The sequence below is a fragment of the Apium graveolens genome, chromosome 5 (genome assembly GCF_009905375.1).
Source record: "Apium graveolens cultivar Ventura chromosome 5, ASM990537v1, whole genome shotgun sequence".
Taxonomy (NCBI): domain Eukaryota; kingdom Viridiplantae; phylum Streptophyta; class Magnoliopsida; order Apiales; family Apiaceae; genus Apium; species Apium graveolens.
In genome coordinates, this window is record NC_133651.1 from 195,377,268 (window position 1) to 195,384,796 (window position 7,529).

The window sequence follows — 7,529 nt, forward strand, 5'->3', positions numbered from 1 at the left end:
TGTGCAGGGGGCCTGGGTTATAGCAGAGAGTCATGTTAAGACGAATCCCTTGGCGAACTGGGAAGTTTTATGCATGAGTTTCTTGTTGTGAAGGCTGTGATTGAACAGGGGAAGGGAGAGCCAGAACCCTATGATGGTCTCAGGCCCAGTTTCCTCTAAGTTGTTCCCAGCTTTACAAGGCTGTTTGGGCCATGCCCATGTACTTATTAATTTCCTCATACTTCTATTGTTCTGGATGATTTGTGTACTTTGAATTTGTCCGGATTCGTTACTATTTATATAGATTTGGTTTCATTTTCTGTTATTACTTTCTTGCTTTATAATAATCTTTATACTTAACAAATGTTCTAAGTTAAAATTTATATATTTCAACCCGGGTATGAATCCATAGCTGGGTTGATGTTGCCTTTGAATATTTGCTTTCAACCCGGGTATAAATCAATAACTAGGTTGATGTTTGATTTATTTTGCTTTTTATACTTAAAAAATATTATAAGTACAAAATAACTGCTTTCAACCCGGGTATGAATCCATACTCGGGTTGATGATTTCTTTGAATAATTGCTTTCTACCCGGAGATGAATCCATAACCGTCTGATGTTGAATGTATATTACTTTTTGTACTTAAAAAATATTGCAAGTACAAAATAATTGCTTTCAACCCGGGTATGAATCCATGGCCGGGTTGATGTTTGCTTTGAGTATTTTCTCTCAACCCGGGTATGAATCCATAACCGGGTTGATGTTTGCTTTGAATATTTTCTCTCACCCCGGGTATGAATCCATAACCGGGTTGATGTTCGCTTTGAATATTTGATCTCAACCCGGGTATGAATCCCTAGCCGGGTTGATGTTTGCTTTCTATTTCTTTTTGTACTTAGAAAATATTCTAAGTACAAAATAATTGCTTTCAACCCGGGTATGAATCCGTGGTCGGGTTGATGTTTGCTTTGAATATTTGCTCTCAACCCGGGTATGAATCTATAACCGGGTTGATGTTTGCTTTGAATATTTGATCTCAATTCGGGTATAAATCCATAATCGGGTTGATGTTTGCTTTGAATATTTGCTCTCAACCCGGGTATGAATCCATAACTGGGTTGATGTTTGCTTTATATTGTTTTTTGTACTTAGAAAATATTTTAAGTACAAAATAATTGCTTTCAACCCGGGTATGGGTCCATAGCCGGGTTGATGTTGGCTTCAATTCTTTTAACCCGGGTATGATTTCATAACCGGGTTGATCTTTGCTTTTTTAATAGTATTTGTTTAAGTAATAGCTGACTGAAACAGAAAAATTCTTTTCATTAATCTGAAATTTTCTTCATATAAGAGTTTGAATCATAGATTGTTGCTTTCCATAGGCTATAAGTTTTTGGTTGCTTTTTATACTGATAGAATTTTCTGAGCCTGAGTCCATGCCAGGTATTGGGGATCTCGGATTCATCCATGTTTATTAGCTTGTAAGTCCCCGGCCTTAATACTTCTTTGATCTTGTAAGGCCCCTCCCACTCGGGCATCAGCTTTCCTGTATTGGTGGGATCCGAGGCTTCCGTATCTCGAAGTACCAGGTCTCCAACTTGAATGTTCTTGACCTTGGACTTCTTGCTGAAGTGCTCCTTAGTTTTCTCCTTATATTTTTCCATTCTTGCTATAACCTAGTCCCGAACCTAATCAATGAGCTTAATATTTGTTCTGAGCCCCTCCTTGTTGGCTATTTTGTCGAAGTTGATCGCTCGGTGAGAAGGGGATCCTACCTCGATAGGCAGCATTGCTTCTATTCTGTAAGCTAGCTTGAAAGGTTTTTCGCCTGTGCTTGTCCGGGGACTAGTTCTGTAGGCCCATAACACATTGGGCAATTCTTCTGGCCAATTGCTTTTACTTTCTTTAAGCCTCTTCTCGGTGCCCCGGAGAAGGATCCGGTTTGTTACTTCCACTTGTCCATTTCTTTGAGGGTATACTACTGATGGCTTTTTATACTTGATACCCCTCTCTTGGAGATAGGATTCGAACTCTGACCCGACAAACTGCGGTCCATTGTCTGATACCAGGAATCTCATGATTCTGAACCTCATCAATATATTATTCATGAATTTTATGTGATCCTGCTGATTTATGGTTCTCATTGCCTTTGCTTCCACCCACTTATTCATGTAGTCGATTGAGACTAATAGGTATCTTAGTCTCCTCTAGTCCGGGGAAGGGTCCCAAGATATCTATCCCCCAAACAATGAAGGGGATTGGAGATAAGACTGATGAGGGTAGTACTAGGCTTAGCCGGGATACGTTGCTAAAAAGCTGGCACTGTTGCATTTTTTCACAAAGTCAACTGCATCTTGATGAATCGTTGGCCAGTAATAACCCAGCCTTATTATCTTGTGAGACAGTGCCTTCGCAGACATATGATCCCCGAATATCCCTTCATGGACTTCCATTAAACAATATTATGCCTCCTCCAGGCCAACACATTTTAGGGTGGGGGAGGAGAAGGTCCGGGGATAGAGTAATCTTTCTTCAAGGAAGAATTTTGTTGCCTTGGCTTTTAATATTTGTGCCTTCCCTTTGTCTTCTAGGAGTTCTCCATTTTCCAAGTAGTTTATGAAAGAGGTCATCCAATTCGGGGTATCGTCTACCTCCAGGACCTCTTCAGATTCTATTGTTGGCTTTTGCAATTCCTCGAAATAGACAGAGCAATCTAGGTTTGATGAAATCTGGACTAGCTTGGACATGGTATCGGCCTCTGAATTTTCTTCTCGACAGATTTGCAGTACTCGGTTATGTGGTATCAAGGCTAGGTAGCTCTGGACTAAAGTCTGGTATTTGGCTAGAATTGGATCCTTCGCTATATATTCGCCATTTATTTTCTTGACTACAATCTGGGAGTCACTATAGATGTCAAGGTCCTGGACCCTGAGGGTCCTGGCAAACTTCAATTCTGCTATCAGGGCTTCGTACTCTGCCTGATTATTTGTTGCTGAAAATCCGAAAGAGATAGCAGTCTGAATTATGAAGCCATCGGGACTCTTTAGGATGAGCCCGACTCCTAATTTTTCATTTATTGAAGAACCGTCGACTTTGAGAGTCGAGGCTCCTGAGTTGGGATCCTGGTTCATGGCTGGATCAATGCTCATGGGCCTAGGCTCATCTTCTGGAAAGTTACATTCTATGATAAAATCAACAAGTGCCTGGGCTTTGATAGCATTCCTTGGAATGAAACTCAAGCTGAATTGACTTAACTCGATTTCCCAATCTACAAGTCTTCCCAAGACATCTGACTTGTGTATTATCTTCCTTAAGGGTTGATCAGTCACGATCTGGATCTCCCTTCCTTGGAAGTAGTGTCTAAGCTTTTTGGATGCTGTGACTAAGGAAAAGCAAACTTTTCCAATCTTGGATACCTGGTCTCAAAGTCTTTTAGTACTTGGCTAATGTAATAAACTGGTTGCTGTTTTCCATTCTCTTCCCTAATCAATGCGGCTCCAACTACCAAGGCCCCTGCTGACAAGTAGAGGGATAGGGGCTCCCCGGGTTGGGATTTAGTTAGGATTGATGGCTGTGAGAGATATTTTTTGAATTTTTCAAACGCTCTATGACATTAAAGGTTCCAGTTAACTTCTTTCTTATTGTTGGCTCCTTTCATTAAATCAAAGAAAGGTAGACATCTTTCAGCTAGCTTTGAGACAAATTTTCTAAGTGCTGCTAGTGACCCTGTTAGTTTCTTTACATCCCTCTGGGTCTTAGGAGGCTTCATTTCCTGGATTGCTTTTATCTTTTCTGGGATAGCTTCAATGCCCCGGTTGCTTATCATGAACCCTAGAAATTTACTTGCCCCCACTCCAAAGGTGCATTTTTCCGGATTCAGCTTTAGTGGGTGCTTCCTTAAGTGTTCGAAACATTCTCTTAGATCTTCAATATGACCCGGGACAATTGTCAACTTTACAATCATATCATCGACATAGGATTCTAAGTTTCTTCCAAGCTGGGTTTTGAAAATCTTATTCATAACTCTCTGATAAGTTGAACCTGTATTGGTTAATCCGAAAGGTAACATGAGATAGGCATAGACTGCCTTGTGGGTGATGAATGCTATCTTTTTACTATCTTTCAGATTCATCTTGATATGGTTGTACCCTGAGAAGGCGTCCATGAAACTTAGCATGACATGCCCGTATATAGAATCTATCAGTTGATCAATATTTGGCGGGGGCATGGATCCTTTGGGCATGCATTATTCAAGTCGGTATAGTCGACGCACAATCTCCATTTTCCGTTTGCCTTCTTTACCATGACCACATTAGCCAGCCATTCCAGGTACTTAACTTCGCATATGATCCCTGTAATGACTGGGTGATAAGTGGTTATATCCACTTAGAACACTTCGTAAAGGCTCGAATTGGTATTTTGTACTCAAGTGGTGTGTGTTTTGATGTGTTTTTGTAGTATTTTGCATTTTAGGGCATAATCGAAAGAAGGAATGGATTTTACATGATTTATGCTTAGAAGAGTGTTAGGTTGGAGCCTCGGTCAATTGCACGAAAGAAACCAGCACGAGAAGTCAAGGAAACAAGAAAAATAAAGTTTTTCCAGAAGGCCAGGACGGCCGCGCTACATTTGGGGGCGGCCGCGCTCACTTAACAGAAACCCAGGGCGGCCGCGAGGGATCTTTAGGCGGCCGCGCTAGGTCAATTTTTTAGTTTCCTGATTCCAATAGAAGACTAATTTTCCGGAATTCTGCTCTAATTGGGCTGGTATTTAAAGAATCTTAAAAGACATTTTTCATAACAAAGAGCAAGGATAGAGCAGGAAGAAGACCTAATAGCACAAAATCAACGAAGGAGAAGAAGATTTAGTTTTTACTTGTGATTCTTTACTTAAGTTGTAATCTTGGATGCTTGTTTGCTTTTTTTTTTGAACCTAATACTCTTGTTAATGTACTTTGACATATTTACTCAGTTATTTTAGATCTAGTTTATCTTAGTTTATTTACCATACTTTCATCGGAACCCACGGTGATGATGAGTTCGATTATGAACTAATCGTTATCGTGGGGTTCTAACGGATTTACTTATGGATTTCTATAGTTAATTTGTTTCAATATCTTGGTGTGTGGTGATTGATTGATATCCTAATATTGGTTTTGCTTGTTCGTCTTATGTGTGTAGCTAATATATAAGATAGTGTGTTAATCTCTATTGAAACAATAGTGACTATAGAAATTTAGAACTTGCCATGCTAGCATAGGTTCATGTATTTATTATGCATGATTCGTAGGTAATTTTAACCATATTACTTGCCCTATGTAATCATAATAGATAACTTGCACATTAAACCTTTATGTTGTCAAATTATATAGACATATAGGGTCTCAACATAATTGGTGTCTATTCAGCTTCTATATCTTTTGTGGATGTCTGGTAGTAGGGTATTCGTACAACGAAAGTTGGCGTTTACTAGTTTCGTGTTATCTGATTATTTGTCATCACCATTGCATGCTAAGGTTAAGAACAATGACTTTGAATGAAGTAGTAATGAAGTTAGAATTATATGTTTGTGTCATATAGTTAAATTAACCTTTTAATATCTTAGTTATTTGCATGTTAGTTAATATCTTAGTTTAATCAAAACCCAATTTGTCATTTGTCTTAGCATTGAGCGATAACCATACATTGTTGCATAAGTGCATAAATTAAACTTAACCTAAAAGAGTATCTGTGGGAATGAACTAGAAAATATTCTATATTACTTGCGAATGCGTATACTTGCGTGTAATTTTAGCGCGTGTTTTCGCGCTATCATGTTTTTGGCACCGTTGCCGGGACTCGGTGTTAATTTTTAGTTTATGTGCTTGACATCAGTGGTCGTTAAAGTTCACTGACACAGATATTTTACTTAGGTGTATGCTTGTTTGGGTTTCAGGTACTCTAGAGAGCGTTTATGCTAACGCATTCTCGATCTCGCAAGAGAACACTGGATAAAGTGGAGGAAGAAATCGAAGTAGTTGAAGAGGTTTTTAAAAAAAGTTGAGAAAGTTGAAGAAGAAGCTATTATTGCGATGGGGGAACCAGTAGCCAATCCAAAAGCTTTGATGGATTATTCTCAACCAAAGATTAATGACATTCAGTTTAACATTTTCAGACTATCCATCGCGGCTCATACTTTTGAAATTAAGGCTAGCACGATTCAGATGGTGCATAATTTAGTCCAGTTTGGGGGTTCTCCAACGGAAGATCCCAACATGCACATTGGAGATTTTATCGAGATCTGTGACACTTTTAAATTCAACAATGTTTCTGAAGATGCTGTTAAGCTGAGGCTTTTCCCATTCTCTCTAAGGGATAAAGCTAAGTGTTGGTTGCATTCTCTACCACCAGGCTCTATTACTACTTGGGAAGATCTTGCTCAAGAGTTTCTTACTAAATTCTTCCCTATGGCCAAGACAACTGCAATCAGAAACACTTTTACTCAATTTGCGCAGCAATCGGGAGAGTCTTTATGTGAAGCTTGGGAGCGTTATAAGGAGATGCTTAGGAAGTGTCCTCATCATGGGATGCCTGACTGGATGATTATCAACTTCTTTTATAATGTCTTGGGAGCACAATCTAGACCCATGCTTGATGCAGCATCAGGTGGAGACTTATGGGCTAAGAGCTACAATGCAGCTTATGAGTTGATTGAATTGATGGTTTCTAATGAATACCAGAACCCTTCTCAAAGACTACCTCAAGGCAAGATAGCAGGAATTCTGGAGGTGGATGCAGCTATTGCTATAACTGCTCAGCTTAAGGCTTTAACGATGAAGGTGGATTCTTTGGCTAATTATGGAGTTAATCAGATCACAAGTGTTTGTGAGCTTTGTTCTGGTGCGCATGAGATGGAGCAGTGTGCTATATCTAGTGAATTAGCTCAGTTCGTGAGCAACTTTCAGAGGTCACAACAACCAGTTCCAGCCACTTATCATCCCAACAATCGCAATCATCCTAACTTCAGCTGGAGTAATAATCAGAATACGGTGCAACAGCCTTATCAGCAGTATGCAGCAAAGCAATTTAACCCTCCTGGTTTTCAACAACCGTAATATGCACCAAGACAACAATTCCAACTTTAACAACTACCACATGGAAGTATAAGTCAATCTAATGAAAAATCTGAATTGGAGGAGTTGCGGCTCATGTGCAAGAGCCAAGCGGTTTCTATTAAGACTTTGGAGACTCAAATTGGGCAGATTACCAATGCTTTGTTGAATTGACAACTTGGTACACTCCCTAGTGACACAGAAGTTCCAGGAAAGAGGGAAGCAAAATAGCAGGTCAAGGCAATTACATTGAGGTATGGGAAGGTTGCAAACCCTGAAAAATCTCAAGTTTCAGAAAATAAGATTGTAGCTGAAAAAGTGGTACAGAAGGATGCCGAGGTGGAATCAAGGAAGAAAACTGTGAAACACACTCCTCCTGAGGGTATTACAGGGGATAAACAGGTGTATCATCCACCTCCTTTTCCTTAGAGGCGGCAAAAGCAAAAGTTGGATAAGC

General features: G+C 39.7%; 1 non-coding gene across 1 annotated transcript; it reads right to left on the minus strand.

The window, feature by feature from the left end:
• Positions 1-6,442: 6,442 nt before the first annotated feature.
• LOC141663186 (small nucleolar RNA R71) lies at positions 6,443-6,549 on the minus strand. The gene has a single exon (XR_012551268.1). It is a non-coding gene; the product is annotated as a small nucleolar RNA R71 (small nucleolar RNA).
• Between the last annotated feature and the right edge of the window lie 980 nt (positions 6,550-7,529).